This window comes from Ovis aries, chromosome 5 (assembly GCF_016772045.2).
Source record: "Ovis aries strain OAR_USU_Benz2616 breed Rambouillet chromosome 5, ARS-UI_Ramb_v3.0, whole genome shotgun sequence".
In the NCBI taxonomy this organism is placed as follows: domain Eukaryota; kingdom Metazoa; phylum Chordata; class Mammalia; order Artiodactyla; family Bovidae; genus Ovis; species Ovis aries.
The window spans coordinates 104,683,823-104,702,860 of NC_056058.1; the positions used below are offsets into that span (position 1 = coordinate 104,683,823).

General features: G+C 39.5%; 1 protein-coding gene and 1 long non-coding RNA gene across 7 annotated transcripts in view; one reads left to right on the top strand and one right to left on the bottom strand.

Annotated features, from left to right (window-relative positions):
- Positions 1-18,949, top strand: part of LOC121819691 (uncharacterized) — an 83,980-nt gene extending 65,031 nt beyond the window's left edge. Inside the window, exons 11-12 of the long non-coding RNA XR_006060051.2 lie at positions 966-1,158; positions 6,265-18,949. This is a non-coding gene — a long non-coding RNA (uncharacterized LOC121819691). The remainder of the gene's footprint in view (positions 1-965; positions 1,159-6,264) is intronic.
- Positions 1-19,038, bottom strand: part of FBXL17 (F-box and leucine rich repeat protein 17) — a 513,866-nt gene that overhangs the window by 206,507 nt on the left and 288,321 nt on the right. The gene's annotated exons all lie outside the window — the stretch shown is intronic.

Genomic DNA, 19,038 nt, shown 5'->3' on the forward strand with positions numbered 1-19,038 from the left:
TCAATAACCTCAGACATGCAGATGACACCACCCTTATGGCAGAAAGTGAAGAGGAGCTAAAAAGCCTCTTGATGAAAGTGAAAGAGGAGAGTGAAAAAGTTGGCTTAAAGCTGAACATTCAGAAAATGAAGATCATGGCATCTGGTCCCTTCACTTCATGGGAAATAGATGGGGAAACAGTGGAAACAGTGTCAGACTTTATTTTGGGGGGCTCCAAAATCACTGCAGATGGTGACTGCAGCCATGAAATTAAAAGACGCTCACTCCTTGGAAGAAAAGTTATAACCAACCTAGATAGCATACTCAAAAGCAGAGACATTACTTTGCCGACTAAGGTCCGTCTAGTCAAGGCTATGGTTTTTCCAGTGATCATGTATGGATGTGAGAGTTGGACTGTCAAGAAAGCTGAGCACCGAAGAATTGATGCTTTTGAACTGTGGTGTTGGAGAAGACTCTTGAGGGTCCCTTGGACTGCAAGGAGATCCAACCAGTCCATTCTGAAGGAGACCAGCCCTGGGATTTCTTTGGAAGGAATGATGCTAAAGCTGAAGCTCCAGTACTTTGGCCACCTCATGTGAAGAGTTGACTCATTGGAAAAGACTCGGATGCTGGGAGGGACTGGGGGCAGGAGGAGAAGGAGACGACTGAGGATGAGATGGCTGGATGGCATCATGAACTCGATGGACGTGAGTCTGAGTGAACTCCAGGAGTTGGTGATGGACAAGGAGGCCTGGTGTGCTGCGATTCATGGGGTCGCAAACAGTCAGACACAACTGAGCGACTGAACTGAACTGAACTGAACTGAACTCTTTAGGGCATTATCTACAAGGTACAGACATAAACAGTACATTATCCTAAAGGTATAGTCAAGAAATAGCTCCAGGGCAGATGAGACTAAATGGGTAATCTCTGGATATTAGAACTGGCAGGGCCCTAAGGGTCTTATCATCTCTTCATTTACATAGAAGAAGTGAGAGCCCAGAAGGATGGAGACCCTGCTCCAAGAACCGAGGACCCTGGAAAGCAGCTGCTCTGCTCGTGAGAAATGGCCTCTCCTAGAGGACAAGTCTAGTACCGCAGCTGCGTGGCAAGTCCGAGGCTCGCCGTCTACACTTTGGCGTTTTCGGCTGGTCTGGCCCAGGACTGACAGGGAGACAGGTGAAGGAGCTGTTCTACCTTCTCGCTTTGCTGCTTTGTTCTCAAAGGAAAGTCATTTGCCGTCCGAGCATGAAATGTTCACAATGGGTATATCAGACAGGTGTTTGCCATCCTAAGATGCTTGCTTCCAGGCTAACAGACCCACAATTTCTCCCCAACTACTGTACTGATGGGCATTTACAATACCCAAGCGTGCTTCCAAATTTTATAAGGATAAATTGAGGAAAAAATGAGTACTCTTCACCATATCTACATAGGGAATGTTTTAAAGTGCTTTTCTAGGGTAAATACATGTGTATATATATTATAGATATATGTCTATAATATATATATTATAAATATATATGTGTAGAAATATATAAGTATATACACATATATACTCTTCACCATATCTATATAGGGAATGTTTTAAAGTGGTTTTCTAGGGTAAATATATATGTGTGTATATATTATAGATATATATATAATATTATATATATCCTATTATATGTCTTATAATATAAATATATATATTATATATATCATATTATTATATATCTTATATAATATATAAATACATAATATATGTCTTATATATCTTATATAATATAAATATATATTATATATATATCTATAATATATATACACACACATATATATATATACCCTAGAAAACCACTTTAAAACATGCCCTATATAGATATGGTGAAGATATGGTGAAGAGTATACATGTGCATATGTGTATATTTGTGTATATATATATATTCAGTAGGAATATAGTAGGAAATCAGTAGGAAATTCGAAGTTTCTATATATGTAGTTATACTATCCCCTGGAGTAGAAAATGGCAACCCACTCCAGTGTTCTTGCCTGGAAAATTCCAAGGACAGAGGAGTCTAGTGGGCTCCAGTCCACAGGGGTCACAAAGAACTGGACATGACTGAGTGACAGCATGCGCATGCTAAGTATATATCTGCATTTTATCTAAATGTATCTTTATATCCATATATGTGCATATATAGACAAACTGCAGCTAAAAAATATCTTGGCTAGTATTAGTAAATTCTGCTTCATACAGTTTTCTTTCCATGGGGATGGTCTTGATCCCTGTCTCCTGTTCAATGTCACGAACCTCATTCCATAGTTCATCAGGCACTCTATCTATCGGATCTAGACCCTTAAATCTATTTCTCATTTCTACTGTATAATCATAAGGGATTTGATTGAGGTCATACCTGAATGGTCTAGCGGTTTTCCCTACTTTCTTCAATTTCAGTCTGAATTTGGCAATAAGGAGTTCATGATCTGAGCCACAGTCAGCTCCCAGTCTTGTTTTTGTGGACTGTATAGAGCTTCTCCATCTTTGGCTGCAAAGAATATAATCAATCTGATTTCGGTGTTGACCATCTGGTGACGTCCATGTGTAGAGTCTTCTCTTGTGTTGTTGGAAGAGGGTGTTTGCTATGACCAGTGCATTTTCTTGGAAAACTCTATTAGTCTTTGCCCTGCTTCATTCTGCATTCCAAGGCCAAATTTGCCTGTTACTCCAGATGTTTCTTGACTTCCTACATTTGCATTCCAGTCCCCTATAATGAAAAGGACATCTTTTTTGGGTGTTAGTTCTAAAAGATCTTGTAGGTCTTCATAAAACCCTCAACTTCAGTTTCTTCAGCGTTACTGGTTAGGGCACAGACTTGGATAACTGTGATATTGAATGGTTTGCCTTGGAGACGAACAGAGATCATTCTGTCGTTTTGAGATTGCATCCAAGTACTGCATTTCGGACTCTTTTGTTGACCATGATGGCTACTCCATTTCTTCTGAGGGATTCCTGCCCGTAGTAGTAGATGTAATGGTCATCTGAGTTAAATTCACCCATTCCAGTCCATTTTAGTTCGCTGATTCCTAGAATGTCGATGTTCACCCTTGCCATCTCGTTTGACCACTTCCGATTTGCCTTGATTCATGGACCTGACATTCCAGGTTCCTATGCAATATTGCTCTTGACAGCATTGGATCTTGCTTCTATCACCAGTCACATCCACAACTGGGTATTGTTTTTGCTTTGGCTCCATCCCTTCATTCTTTCTGGAGTTATTTCTGCACTGATCTCCAGTAGCATACTGGGCACCTACTGACCTGGGGAGTTCCTCCTTTGGTATCCTATCATTTTGCCTTTTCCTACCGTTCATGGGGTTCTCAAGGCAAGAATACTGAAGTGGCTTGCCATTCCCTTCTCCAGTGGACCACATTCTGTCAGGCCTCTCCACCATGACCCACCTGTCTTGGGTTGCCCCGTAGGGATGGCATCACAGACTTGATGGACGTGAGTCTGAGTGAACTCCGGGAGATGGTGATGGACAGGGAGGCCTGGCATGCTGCGATTCATGGGGTCGCAAAGAGTCGGACATGACTGAGCGACTGCACTGAACTGAACTGAACAGTTTTCAGTTAAATGGAGAGTCTTTATTAGAACTGACTCAGTAACTATATTATTTAAAAATTTAATCTGGTTGTGTTACAAATGGTAAGAGGTACGGTGAGATGAGGTGGACATTCCTCTACTGTTCAGTCAACCCATTCTTTGCTTTTCTTAGCTCTCGGCCACTCATCCCTAACATAAACATAGGCAATACAGCGCTTTCTGGATATACTTTCTTCACCTGGTGGAAAGTATCAGAGGCTGGTGAGTTTAGTTACCCCTTTCCCAGCAGCACTTTTAGCCACTAGTCTCTCACTTCAGAAAACCCTTTCCAGAAATCTGTCTTCCCAAAGTCCCACCCATCACAGAAAGCAACAACTTCTAACCTCTACATTGAAATCTCTAAATTTCACCATCACCCTCTCAAAGACACAGCCTTCCTCGGTTTTAAGTTTCCTCCTTCTACGGCCGCCTCCACACCTTATGCCTTCCTTCTCAACGTAAGTCCGACGTCCTGGCTCCAGTCTGCTTCCAATCCCACAGGCACGTATTACACCAACCTGAACACCACCACCAAAAGTGCAGGAGATTAACAAAAAAATACCTTCTGAGTCCTCACTCCTTTGATTTTCTGCATCAAGGCCCTGCCCCACAGATCCAGGGCAAAGCAAGTTAGAGAATCACAGACGTACATTCAGAAATCTTTTAAAACAAGATGGTCTTTTTAAATTAATATTTTAAAAGGTTGTTTATTTTCTATTAATCTCTTACTCATGGTCTTATGACTAATAATACAAATCTGAATTCCACTGAGATAATTTATGTCTTGGGGGCAGGGGTGGGGGAGGAGGAGGGAGAGATTAACTGAGAAAGGGGCTCCTTCCTGAGAACCAGGACTTCCCGCTGCACCGACGAGACCCCAGCCATCGACCCACTCAGCCACAGTCACACAACTCTAAATGGTCAGAATCTGAAAAAAAAAAAACAAAACACACACACACACCACTTTTTCTTCCCAGTTGAGTTCCTTTTATAATTTTGCTACTTAAAGACATTAAGTGAACAGCCACGCTCATCAAGCCTCCCTACGTCAGCACTCACTGGCCATGTCACTGGGCACCCTGACCGGGCTGCAACAAACATGTTCTCACACGAGTTTTCACTCTGTGCAATTGTGTCCCTCGTCAAGCATGGCATACAAGCTGGTATCCAAGTCAAGAAATCCTCCATATTCTCACAGATGCATATTTGATGAAAATCGTGGCTCCTACTGTTGCAGGTGTGGGCTTCCTTCCGCCATTTAAGCTCTCTAGGCTTCATTTTTCCTACTTTAAGAAAAAAAAAAAAAGCCGGGGAAACACTACTCATGCATAAAACACTCTGCGCGCCCCAGATGAAAGCCCGAATACCTAAGTGTGATGCGTGTTTATTGCCTCTTCTCTGATGAAAAGTGGCAGCCTTCTGCTCGCAATGGGATTAGAGATTCTGACTCTAACGGAGAAGAGAGAAGCACAAATGAGTAACAAGCAGTCAGGATAAATAACACTGAAAAGATTGAGAGCACTCCTTTTACAAAAGGAACATCAGTTGCAAAACTTGTGGTTTAATTTGGTATGCTTTCCACTTTTAAAAAATTGGGCTTCGCTGCATGTATAATGAGCTACAAGCAGAAGGTACATTCAGTAGTACATGAATAAAAAATGACCTTTCCATTTGCTCTTCCATAGCCTGGCATTCCTATATTATTAAAATATATTAAAGATTAAGCAAGCATATTAGCATACAGACATCATGCTCATGTGGCCATGGATACAAGGCTATCCAACATAAAGTTATTAATAGAAATCCATCCATATAAAATTTATATTTACAATACTACAGGTATCAATTAAAAAGAATACAAACTTTCCTAACAACAAACTCAGCTATTCCATAAGGGATGAAAAAGAAAAGAATGAGGAGAGAATCAATAAAGAGAGCCACAAATAATTACAAGCTCGTCACTAGCTGGGAGTGAGCCACATTCTGTGCTATAGGAAACATTAAACAGATAAGCTCCCTAGCTTAATGAAACACAATACTCCCCATCTAAGATTTAAAATACTGAGGCAATTTTTATACCAACATTTTTTGGGGGACAATAAAGCATTTATAAATATTCTCATTTTCGATAAAGTATTTATTCCTTTCTATGGTTTAATTCCCTCTCATTTTTCTTTTTGACATATAAAACATAAATTTACAGAATATTAAGAGAACGGACAACAAAGTAATTGCAAAAACATAAATATCTTAAAATCACCAAGTTTCCAAAGGACAGGGCTTTCCTTTCACTTCATTATTATTTAAGCAAAACAGGTTCATAAAAAAATTGAGAGTTCAGCAAAGTGAAGTGAAAGAAGAAGAATCATCCTCTAAGTCTCATGCAGCCAGTGGTCACTTCTTTTGTATTTCCTTTACTATTTTCCAATACCCAGCCTTTTCTGTTTGCATGTGTTTTTCTTGTATCTCGTACACTGTTACAGTGGAGACACAATGTTATATCAGGCTCTTTTCCATTAATATGTCAAGCTGCCTTTTATACCCAGGGTGTGTTTATTTTCTATTTAAAGTTCATTTTTCCTTTAAAAAAAAAAAAAAAAGTTGCTTCGTCTATCAAAATGGAAAGCTGACATTCCCTAAAACTCTGGTCACTTGTTCTACAGACTGTCCCTCCACGGCTTGACAAATGATGGTGATGGTGTTACTTGGAGCACTCCAAGGAAAGCAGACACCAGAGTGCACTGGTATATAAAAGTCGGGAGTCCAGCATTTCTCCTAGTCAACCATGCAAGGATCGTGAGGCAAAGGAGGTTAAGTATAAGGTAAAAGCTATTCAGTAACCTTGGTTTAAGTCGGTTTTTAAAGATGTGAGCTGTCACTCTTTCTTTTCAGCAGCTCATCCACCCTCTGGGTACCCCTGGCTTACTGCTGTTAACGTATAAGGAAAACAAGAAGCCCAGTCTTAGAACTACTATTCCCAGTTTGTCAGATTAACCAGTGAAGGATCTGTGTGTGAACACTTAAGTATGAACAGGAGAGAAATTCCTCCATATATGCATTCATTAAAATGAATAAAACTCTTCCCTATGTTTCAGAAAATTAGGTAAGATGAAAACCACAAAAAAGGAAGACTAACTTGAAAATTTGGCGGGGAGGAACCCAAATCTTTACTTTTAAAGTGATGTAAAATCAAAACAGACATTTATAACAGATGTGTCTTTGCTTTCTCTGTTGTTTTGGATGAAAAACAATAGGGATTTTTTTAAAAAACAGTTTGCTATGAACAAAATTTATCATCTACTGATGTATTATTTCTCAATTTATTTTTCTTATTATCTCTCAGAGATAAATGGCAATAACAAAGACACATTAAAATGACACTAAGAACAGCTTTTTATAGTTTTAATTATTTTTTCCTTTTTGGCAATAAAAATGATGTGGTATGTTTGCATGTCATATACTGAGAAGCAATAATACTGTTTAAAGATTCATAATTGTGAAGATAATTTTTACTTGATATTTAAAATATGAACTAGATTGCTTCTAGCCCCTAATATTGCAGCCCTGTTTACTAATATATAGTGTAGACACACCTATATTGATGTCAATCATTTACTGCGCCTTTTATGCTATTCTGAGCTAGTCTGCATAGACATAATATTCTTTTATGAGTCCATCAAGTTTCACTGTCTGAGAAATAATTTCACAATTTGTAGTGTAGATAACGAGCACTCATTTTCCCGTGTCTCTTGGGAACTGAGCTCAGTCTGGTCTATGAAGTCAAAACAGAAGAACTGAAATGAAAATCCAAGACAACGGAGCCCTGGTTATGGTCACGGAGGAGAGGGGCACTTGAGGGTGCCCAGCGGAGGTCTGGCGGGGTTTCCCAGGGCAACCCTTCATCTGGATCATTACAGCTTGGACCCAGCCCCAACCTTAGCACTTGAGAAATGATTTTGTACTTAGAGTAAAACTAAAAAGTCTCTTTGGGATAAGCCCGTGGAAATCAAATTCCTATGAGATGCTAAGTTATCAATTCAGACCAGCGTCACACATCACTGTAATGCAAGCGGCACTTCTGAGCTCTGCCAGATCTGGCGCACTCTCATCCACACGGAAACTTCCAGTAAGTGCAGCATCGGCACCTCAGACCTAGGTAAGACGGACAAGGCTTGATGGTTTTTATCTCAGGCTTCCTAGGCTTAACCTGTTCAGAGAAGTCTTCCTTTTGTCAGAGGTTCTCAACTGGACTGCTTCTTTTTAACTTTTTAAACATGATTTTAATTTTAAACATTCTGTTTCCTACTAGATAGGCATTACATTTAGATGATACAATAAGAAGATCGTGAAAATGAAGTCTACCTCCCTCTTCCATCCCTAGATGCCCAGTATCTTTCCCTGGAGGCCAGCTATGCTACTAGCAATTTCTTGAGTAGCCTTCCAGAGATAATCTATGCAATTTATAAATATATGCCATATGTGTGTATACATATATGTGTATCCTACATATATATACACACACACATACATATGTATGTGTATATATGCAATTTGTCTGCCTATAAATACCATATGCTGTTTTGGCATTTTATTTTAAAACTTTCCATATATAGAACTTTTTAAAAGTGTACACTGGACATACAAATAACACATACAGCAAATATTCTTAAATATTATTTCACCTACATGAGAGTTCATCTGTTAGATAAATACCTTGAAATGGAATTCTGGGTCAAAAAATATGCACATTTTTAGTTTGGAAAGTACTGCTAATTTTTGGAAATATTTTATAATGGTTAAAAGTTGGAATTCAAAAACACAACATGGCAATTAACTCCTTGCATGTTGTAACCATAGAATGATTTATTGTGAATTTTTACAGATGGGAAAGACAATTCAAATTTGATAAATTTTACTTCTAATTACTCTCTCATTCTCCAAGGTAATAATTCAAGGTATCTGATTGGCTACTGAACCCTAGAAAATAGGCCATCAATTACATGAAGTATACTGCTTGATAGATGGGAAAGCAAGAAAAATAACTGGTTCGAACATGAAAGAAAGGATTTTAAACTTAGGGTTTAAAAGGGTTCCATTTTCTAGTAACTTTGTGGAGTTTCAGGGCAAAACTCCTCTTAAGCAAGAGGTGTTGAGAATAAATTTTTTTTTTAAGTGAGAAAAGTAAAATAACACTACAGGGCTCTCTGAACTGGAAATTCTAACATCACACATAGAGTCAAATACTGAGGGAACCTGGAGAAGAACGGATTCACAAGTGGACTAGGGAGGACTGAGGATCAGGCTTCTGGAAGGCGGACTGGGGAGGACTAAGGATCAGGTTTCTGGAAAGCAGAATGGGGAGGACTGAGGATCAGGCTTCTGGAAGGCAGACTGGGGAGGACTGAGGATCAGGCTTCTGGAAGGCGGACTGGGGAGGACTGAAGATCAGGCTTCTGGAAGGAATTTTCACTGATATCCTTATTGGAAAGAAATCTGTCCAAATGCTAACAAGGGGAAGGGAGGAAGAGAAACTAGGCAGACCAAGTTATGGATCTTTGGACTCCAAATGCAACATGTCTCTATTGAGAATAAGAGAGACATCACGACACTGATTAAAGGAAGGCTACAAAATCTCAGAGACCATTCACACTCCGTTAACACTGCTATGAAGTCACCATGTTGGGCTAAAGAAACACACTTTCAATATCCGAGATTTAATAAACGTTAAAGTTGTTTTTAAACATAAAAACTAAATATATAGATTACCTTTTCAATATTTTTTAACTTAAAAAGCCTGGGATATAAATACTTGGCGTGGACTTACACATGCATATGACCCCCCACTGCTTCATCAGAAGATGAATAAAAGGATCCATCATAATGACTATAATTTCCATCCTAAAGTGACTTCAAAAAACATGTAATACTAGAGGACTATAATTTTTTAAAATTACCTATATATTAATTTTCCTGAATATAGCAGAATATAAAATAGGTTTAAGAATCTAAATTTACATCTAAAATTTAAGGACAGTGTCAAACTATTAAAGTGTCCTTTTAATTATGTATCATTTTGGAAGGGAGTCAATTACAATTTTCCACCATTTTATTATCATTTATACAAATGTGCATTTTCACAAAACTATCACTTATTTTATAATTTATCTGAAGAGGAATTTAAGAATTTCTCACAATTATCCTCAACTATTCAAAACACAACAAAAATTCCTTTATATTTTCTTATTACTATTTGAAAGCAAATGAGAATTATCTGAAATTAAATGGAACATTTGAATCTTGAAAATGAGCACCAAGCATTTAAACTAAAAAGTTAAATAATAGTTTAAAGCAAAAAAATATGTTTTACAAATGAAATTGTTCAGTTCATTCTCTGAAATGAATTATTAATTTTCATCTTGTATCTGCAATAAAGGTCACAATACCATATAACTGAATCTACACAATGTTTTTTATTTTTTTTTTACACAGTGTTTTAAATAGATGTCTTAAAATACATGATCTAGACTTATCTCATGTTTGTGGAATAAATATTCTAAAAGAAATGTGATGATACCATTAATAATTTACATAACAGAAAAGTCTGTTATCATTAACATATCAACGTGGATTTTTTAGGTAATTGTTTTGTTCAGTCACTAAGTTGTGTCCGACTCTTTGTGACCCCATGGACTGAAGCACTCCAGGTTTCCCTGTCCTTCACTGTCTCATGGAGTTTACTCAATTCATGTCCACTGAGTCAGTGATGCCATCCAACCATCTCATCCTCTCTCATCCCCTTCTCCTCCTGCCCTCAATGTTTCCCACCATCAAGGTCTTTTCCAATGAGTTTTTGCTCCTCGTATCAGGTGGTCAAAGAATTGGAGCTTCAGCTTCAGCATCAAACCACAGCTTTGACTATTTGGGCCTTTGTCGGCAAAGCGATGTCTCGCCTTTTTAATGTGCTGTCTAGGTGTCTCATGGCTGGCCTGGAGAACCCAGACTGTATAGTCCATGGGATCGCAGAGCCAGACAGGGCTGAGCAGCGTGCACTTTCCCTTCCACTCTTCTCAAAGCTTTTTCCCCAAGGAGCAAGCATCTTCTAATGTTGTGGCTGTAGTCACCATCTGCAGTGATTTGGGAGCCCAAGCTAAAGTCTGTCACTGTTTTCACTTTTATCCCATCTATTAGCCATGAAATAATGGGACCAGATGCCATTTTTTAAATATTGAGTTTTAAGCCATTTTTTTCACTCTCCTCTTTAACCTTCATCAAGAGGCTCTTCAGTTCCTCTTCACTTTCTGCCATCAGAGTGGCATCATCTGCATATCTGAGGTTATTGATATTTCTCCCGGCAATCTTGATTCCAGCTGCGCTTCCTCCAGCCCAGCGTTTCTCATGATGTACTCTGCATATAAGTTAAATAAGCAGGGTGACAATATTCAGCCTTGATGTACTCTTTTCCCACTTTGGAACCAGTCTGTTGTTCCATGTCCAGTTTTAACTGGTGCTTCTTGACCTGCATACAGATTTTTTCTCAAGAGATAGGTCAGGTGGTCTGGTATTCCCATCTCTTGAAGAATTTTCCAGTTTGTTGTGATCCACACAGTCAAAGGGTTTAGCATAGTCAATGAAGCAGAAGTAGATTCTCTCTGGAATTCTCTTGCTTTTTCTATATTCCAACAGATGCTGGCAATTTGATCTCTGGTTCCTCTGCCTTTTCTAAATCCAGCTTGAACATTTGGAAGTTCTCGGTTCACAGACTGCTGAAGCCTAACTTGGAGTACTTTGAGCATTACCTTGCTAGCATGTGAAATGAGTGCAATTCTGCGGGAGTTTGAACGTCTGTTGGCATTGCTCTTCTTTGGGATTGGAATGAAAACTGACCTTTTCCAGTCTTGCAGCCACTGCTGAGTTTTTCAAATTTGATGGCATACTGAATACAGCACTTTAAAAGAGCATCATCTCTTAGGATTTGAAATAGCTCAGCTGCAATTCCATCACCTCCACTAGCTTTGTGTGTATTGATGCTTCCCAAAGTGGAGAGTGAAAAAGTTGGCTTAAAGCTCAACATTCAGAAAACAAAGATCATGGCATCTGGTCCCTTCACTTCATGGGAAATAGATGGGGAAACAGTGGAAACAGTGTCAGACTTTATTTTTGGGGGCTCCAAAATCACTGCAGATGGTGATTGCAGCCATGGAATTAAAAGACGCTTACTCCCTGGAAGAAAAGTTATGACCAACCTAGACAGCATATTCAAAAGCAGAGACATTACTTTGCCGACTAAGGTCCGCCTAGTCAAGGCTATGGTTTTTCCTGTGGTCATGTATGGATGTGAGAGCTGGACTGTGAAGAAGGCTGAGCAACGAAGAATTGATGCTTTTGAACTGTGGTGTTGGAGAAGACTCTTGAGAGTCCCTTGGACTGCAAGGAGATCCAACCAGTCCATTCTGAAGGAGATCAGCCCTGGGATTTGTTTGGAAGAAATGATGCTAAAGCTGAAACTCCAGTACTTTGGCCACCTCACGCGAAGAGTTGACTCATTGGAAAAGACTCTGATGCTGGGAGGAACTGGGGGCAGGAGGAGAAGGGGACGACAGAGGATGAGATGGCTGGATGGCATCACTGACTCGATGGACGTGAGTCTGAGTGAACTCTGGGAGCTGGTGATGGACAGGGAGGCCTGGTGTGCTGCAATTCATGGGGTCGCAACGAGTCGGACACGACTGAGCAACTGAACTGAACTGAACTGAACTGAAGGCCCACTTGAGTTCATACTCCAAGATGTCTGGCTCTGGGTAAGTGACCACACCGCTGTGGTTATCTGAGTCATTAAGACCTTTTATGTATAGTTCTGTGAATTCTTGCCACCCCTAATCTCTTCTGCTTCTGTTAGTTCCTTACCATTCTGTCCTTTATCGTGCCCGTTTTTGGGCATGATGGAATGCCTAAAATGCCCATGGAATTTTCCCTTGGTAGCTTAATTTTCTTGGAGAGATCTCTAGTCTTTCCCATTCTTGATTTCCTCTATTTCTTTGCATTGTTCACTTAAGAAGGATCTCTTAATTTTCCTTGCTATTCTCTGGAACTCTGCATTCAGCTGGGTATAATTTTCCCTTTCTCCTCTGCCTTTCGCTTCTCTTCTTTCAGCTATTTTCAAGGCCTTCTCAGACAATCCCTTTGCCTTCGTGCATTTTTTTCCCTTTGGGGTGGTTTTGGTCACTGCCTCCTGTACAATGTTATGAACCTCCATCTATAGTTATTCAGGCACTCTGTCTACCAGATCTAATCCCTAGAATCTATTCAGCATATCAACTGTATAAGCATAAGGGATTTCATTTAGGTCAAATCTGAATGCCCTAGAGGTTTCCCCTACTTTCTTCAAACCAGTGAATTCTCTTGGCAAAACTCTGTTAGCCTTTGCCCTGCTTCATTCTGTACACCAAGACCAAACTTGCCTGTTACTCCAGGTATCTCCTGACTTCCTACTTTTACATTCCAATCCCCTATGATGAAAAGGACATCTCTTTGGCACTAGTTCTAGAAGGACTTACAGCCTTCTAGACAGTTCATCTTCAGCTTCTTCAGCAGTATTGGTTGGGGCAGAGACTTGTGTTACTATGATATTGAATGGCTTGCCTTGGAAATGAACTGAGATTATCCTGTTGTTTTTGAGACTGCACCCAAGTACTGCATTTCAGACTCCTTCTTTTGTTGGCTATGATGGCTACTCCACTACTTCTAAGGGATTCTTGCCCACAGTAGTAGATATAATGGTCATCTGAATTAAAACCACCCCTTCCCATCCATTTTATCTAGTTCGCTGATTCCTAAAATACATATGTTCACTCTTGCCATCTCCTGCTTTACCACTTCCAATTTACCTTGATTCCTGGACCTAACATTTCAGGTTCTTATGCAATATTGTTCTTTACAGCATCAAACTTTAGTTTCACCACCAGACACATCCACAGCTGAGCATTATTTGTGTGTGGCCCAGACTCTTCATTCTTTCTGGAGCTATTTCTCTTGTCTTCCCCAGTAGCATACTGGGCACCTACTGACCTGGGGAGTTCCTCTTTCAGTGTCCTATCTTTTTGCATTTTCATACTGTTCATGGGGTTTTCAAGGCAAGAACACTGAAGTGGTTTGCCATTCCCTTCTCCAGTGGACCACGTTTTATCAGAACTTTCCACCATGACCTGTCCATCTTGGGTGGCCCTATATGGCATGGCTCAGTTTCACTGAGTCACACAAGGCTGTGGTCCATGTGATCATTTTGGTTAGCCTTTGCTGATTCTGGTTTTTCTTCTGGAGGCTGTGGAATTGTAGTTCTTGCATCTTCTCTCTGCCCTCTTATGGATGAGGGTAGAGACTTGTGCACAATGGCACCCCACTCCAGTACTCTTGCCTGGAAAACCCCTGGACGGAGATGCCTGGAAGGCTGCAGTCCATGAGGTCGCTGAGGGTTAGACACGACTGAACGACTTCACTTTCACTTTTCACTTTCATGCATTGGAGAAGGAAAAGGCAACCCACTCCAGTACTCTTGCCTGGAGAATCCCAGGGACGGGGGAGCCTGGTGGGCTGCCGTCTGTGGGGTCGCACAGAGTTGGACACAACTGAAGTGACTTAGCAGCCGCAGAGACTTGTGCAAGCTTCCTAATAGGAGGGACTGGCTATAGGGAAACCTGGGTCTTGCTCTGGTGGACGGGGCCATGCTCAGTAAAGCTTTAATCCAATTGTCTGCTGATGGGCGGGGCTGTGCTCCTTCCCTGATATAGCTCTTTGTTTTTTAGGTACTAACTATGCTATATTTCAGTAACCTTAAATAGATAATATCTACCTCATATCAATTTATTGTTATATGTGTCCTTCTTTTATGTTCTCTCCAGGAACATATATATCATTATATTCCTATTAGTAAGCACTGCACTTCATAAATATTAGTTCAACAATTGATCACTCAGTGAATACTGAATGAATTAATTGACTATAACATTAAATTTTCAGTTAAAAATGCCAAAGCACTCATAGTAAGTGGTAAAATGAGAAAAATTACTATTATACACAGGAAAACAAAAACCTAACAGAATAATTATATTGACAAAAATGTTGGTTTCTGTCATCTATAAGACTGAGGGACTCTAGATTGCATGAGCCCTTCCAAGGCCTGGGAGCAGTCCTAGCATTATAGTTGCACAGTCCTAAGTTTTCATAAGATACTTGTAACAGTTATTTAGACTACTGCACATTTAGAGCCTAATTTTTTATTTGTAATATTGTGATTGATTTCTTAAGGCATGGAGGGGAAAATTATAGAAGTGGCAGGCTCCACAAACTTGGATCTGCTCCTCTAGAGTTCATTATACTGAGGATACCTGCACACAGGAATGACAAGTAAACCAACATTTGGGCAAGGAACAAAGACTTGGTTTGCACCTACAAATATATGTCATTTCTTGTTAAAAAATCAAAATATAGCCAGTTCTAAGTTATGGGCTAGCACATTACTCTGAAAAACAGTTTATCATCTAACCAATCATGTGGTGAGATTTCCATTAGGAAGGAGCACATTTTCTCAAATTGCAATTTTCATTTCTGGTAATTATTCTTGGACATTGACTGACAGTTCACAGCTGCTGTACTACTTCCCCTATTTTACTTCGTGTTGACATTTCACATTTAACTCATATTTTCAGATAGCCTAAGGTGCTTGAAGAAAACAGCACTCTGATATTACTTTTTCAATTGTTTATGATTCATTCAGCATATAAAATATCATCAAGTTGCTGTTTCTGCCTGTGCGATCTAACATGTCTCATTAAAAAGTGTGCAGTAATTACAATATACATATAACATTCAATTTTCAGTTAAATATTTTGACATACTTATTCTACTAAAATATCAAAAGTCAGCCATCATGAAAGCACCATGAAATACTTTGAGTCAATGAAGTTTTTGTTAAAGCCAGAAAAAAAAGTAAGTTTTCTTTACACAAGTGAAATACAAATACTCCTAATTGCTAACAGATTTTTTTTGGACAAGTGTTAGCCCAAAATGAATGTTTGCCACCTGTGCTGAGGAATGGGTGCCTGGAAAGAGCATGCAAGAGGAAGCCCTGACACGGTTCTCACCAAAAAAATTAAACATATATCCGGCGTAGCTTAAAGGGGCAATCAGAATACTCTTGGCCTTGGAACGATGTAAGAAAACATTTAAAGAACATCTGATTCTGCTGAAAACAAGATCATAAGATTTTTGTTAAAACAAATGCCTGAAGGTGTGAGTGTGATATTATTTAGATACATACACAGACACACACACACAGACACATACACACACCACGGTCTACAGCAAGAAATATTTTGATGCTTTTCATAGGGATTTTGTTATTTTGGAGGCAGAAGGTAAGAAAAATAGGAAAAAACTATATGAAGGACAAATTCTAAAATTTACAACTGAATCACGCTTATTACAACCGTTATATTGCTCGCTTTCCTTTCTTGTGTTATACCTACGTTATTTTGTAGAGTACGTATCTTAGAAGGTGGATACTGAAGACTGAGGAGGACAAGATTTAGTTTGACTTGCAGGAAGACTACTCTAGAATGCTTATTTCGTTTTGAAAATATAAACATTAAGGAAATACTTTTTGATGTCAGGAAGATACGGTATATGAGTGATGGCTGTGTGCAAAGAAACCAGGGAAAATCATTTCTAAATGGATAATCCTGTGTTATCTCTTCTTACTGTGTTTTCATGTATATGCACCATACCAACAGCAGGCCTAAACAGAAAATAAGAACTTACAGGAGACAGCTGCAAATTAAATCACCCTCATTAAAAAGCCAGATTCTATAACCCGTGAGTCAGAAAATCACAGAGGTAAACTAAACCTCCTGCTGATACGCGGACAAAAGGAAGATCACTTTATTTTTCCTGCTCCTTCCCCTCATCTTGCTCCAGTGGTTCGAATCAGAGAAGAAAGCTGTCTTCCTTTTCTTGGTTTCAAAGAGTGCCATGCCCCACACAGCTGGAGGAAGAAATGAGAGCTGAGGACTCCCACATATATCTTTCTAATTTCAAAACCGTCTTCATGCAGATGACTGAAACCAAGGGCTGATAAATGATTTTTTTCCATTTCATAGTCTAGACTGCTAGATATTATTTCGAAGCTAGACAGCATTCCAGTGGTCAAACAACAAAACTTATTTGCAGACTACTCTTAGAACTACCCACCTAAATAAGTTGCTTGATTCTTTCTATATTGCTGTCCTAAGATAATTCTTTGGACACATGGCATACATTTCAAATTCAAGTATTACGCATTAAAACAGCAGGTTAAGTACAAGTTTTTCTCCTTATAACAGATTTATAAATGAATCTATCAATGCTGGAAATCTAACCACAAATTACTATATTCACTATGTCATTCTCTTATATCCTATTAGGCCCTGCAAAGGCAAATTCTGCAAAAGATTCAATAATATGTCTAATCTTAAGGCTCTGATCAGGTTAATGTAGTTTCCTTCAGAACTGCATTCATCTTCATAAAGTGTGGGCGTCTTTGAAAAACCACTATTAGGTTCAGAGACATTAACTTTTAAAACTACTTTTAACAGGTCTTCCCTATTACTAAAAATCTTACTTTTCATGCCAGTTAAGTGCAAAGAGCTTTTCATAAGAGCGTAAAGAAAGAAATCGCCATCAACATGAAAACTGGAAAGCTACACCTGCACGAGGTCTATTCAACAAGGGCATACTTCATCACTACCAACGCTTTCAACCCATTTCCCAAGATGCATCTGCTTCGCCTCCTGTCTTTTCCACTGCATACATCATAACAGCACTCATTAGCACAAAGTCATTAGGGTAAACCAAATCTCAGTGGCCAGGATCTCAGCATTTCTGGAAACACAGATATAAAGATATCCAAGTTAATGTCACTTAATTAAAAATATAGAGTTTACTCTGGACAGTTTTTACTAACCTTGGTCCTTATTATCTGGACTTGTGAGATTAAGATAATTTAGGGCTGAAGAGTTCAAGTGCAGCGGAGCATAAGGGCCTTCTAAAACAGAGAGGCCCAAATCCAGGATACCCACTACCATATAACTACCACTGGGAAATGCAATTTTAATTTGCAGGAGGATTTTAAGCAAACTTCACTGGAAATGAAAGTGAATCCTGACAACAACAACAGCAACGAAGCAATTCGGTGATTCTCCACACGGAGCAGATGAGGCATTGCTGCAACACTGTTCTTTTAAAACCAACCAAATGCTGTTGACTGCAAAGAGTTCTCTGAGCTAATCAGAATGCAAAGCAGCTTGAGATAAAATTTAATAAAGTAAAAGACCAATTTGTGAAAATTCTTTTATGTTGCTAAGATAAAATGCACTACCATCCATAGATGGCACTGCTAGGACAAACTCAGTCCTCCCACTCAAATTCCCAAGGAGCGACTTACGGCTCGATTGCTAAAGCCTGCATTTTAATAAATATCCTGTTTTTATTTAAGTACGACTATTGACTGTGTGACCAATCTAGATAGAATATTCAAAAGCAGAGACATTACTTTGCCAACTAAGGTCCGTCTAGTCAAGGCTATGGTTTTTCCAGTGGTCATGTATGGATGTGAGAGTTGGACTGTGAAGAAGGCTGAGCGCCGAAGAATTGATGCTTTTGAACTGTGGTGTTGGAGAAGACTCTTGAGGGTCCCTTGGACTGCAAGGAGATCCAACCAGTCCATTCTGAAGGAGATCAGCCCTGGGATTTCTTTGGAAGGAATGATGCTAAAGCTGAAACTCCAGTACTTTGGCCACTTCATGGGAAGAGTTGACTCATTGGAAAAGACTCTGATGATGGGAGGGATTGGGGGCAGGAGGAGAAGGGGACGACAGAGGATGAGATGGCTGGATGGCACCACTAACCTGATGGGCGTGAGTCTGAGTGAACTCCGGGAGTTGGTGATGGATAGGGAGGTCTGGCGTGCTGCAATTCGTGGGGTCGCAAAGAGTCAGACACAACTGAGCGACTGAACTGAACTGATTGACTGTGGCTCAGATCATGAACTCCTTATTGCCAAATTCAGCCTTGAACTGAAGAAAGTAGGGAAAACCACTAGACCATTCAGATATGACCTAAATCAAATCCCTTATGATTATACAGTGGAAGTGAGAAATAGATTTAAGGGACTATATCTGATAGACAGAGTACCTGATGAACTATGGACGGAGGTTTGTGACACTGTACAGGAGACAGGGAACAAGACCATCCCCATGGAAAAGAAATGCAAAAAAGCAAAATGGCTGTCTGAGGAGGCCTTACAAATAGCTGTGAAAAGAAGAGAAGCGAAAAGCAAAGGAGAAAAGGAAAGATATAAGCATCTGAATGCAGAGTTCCAAAGAATAATGAGAGTTAAGAAAGCCTTC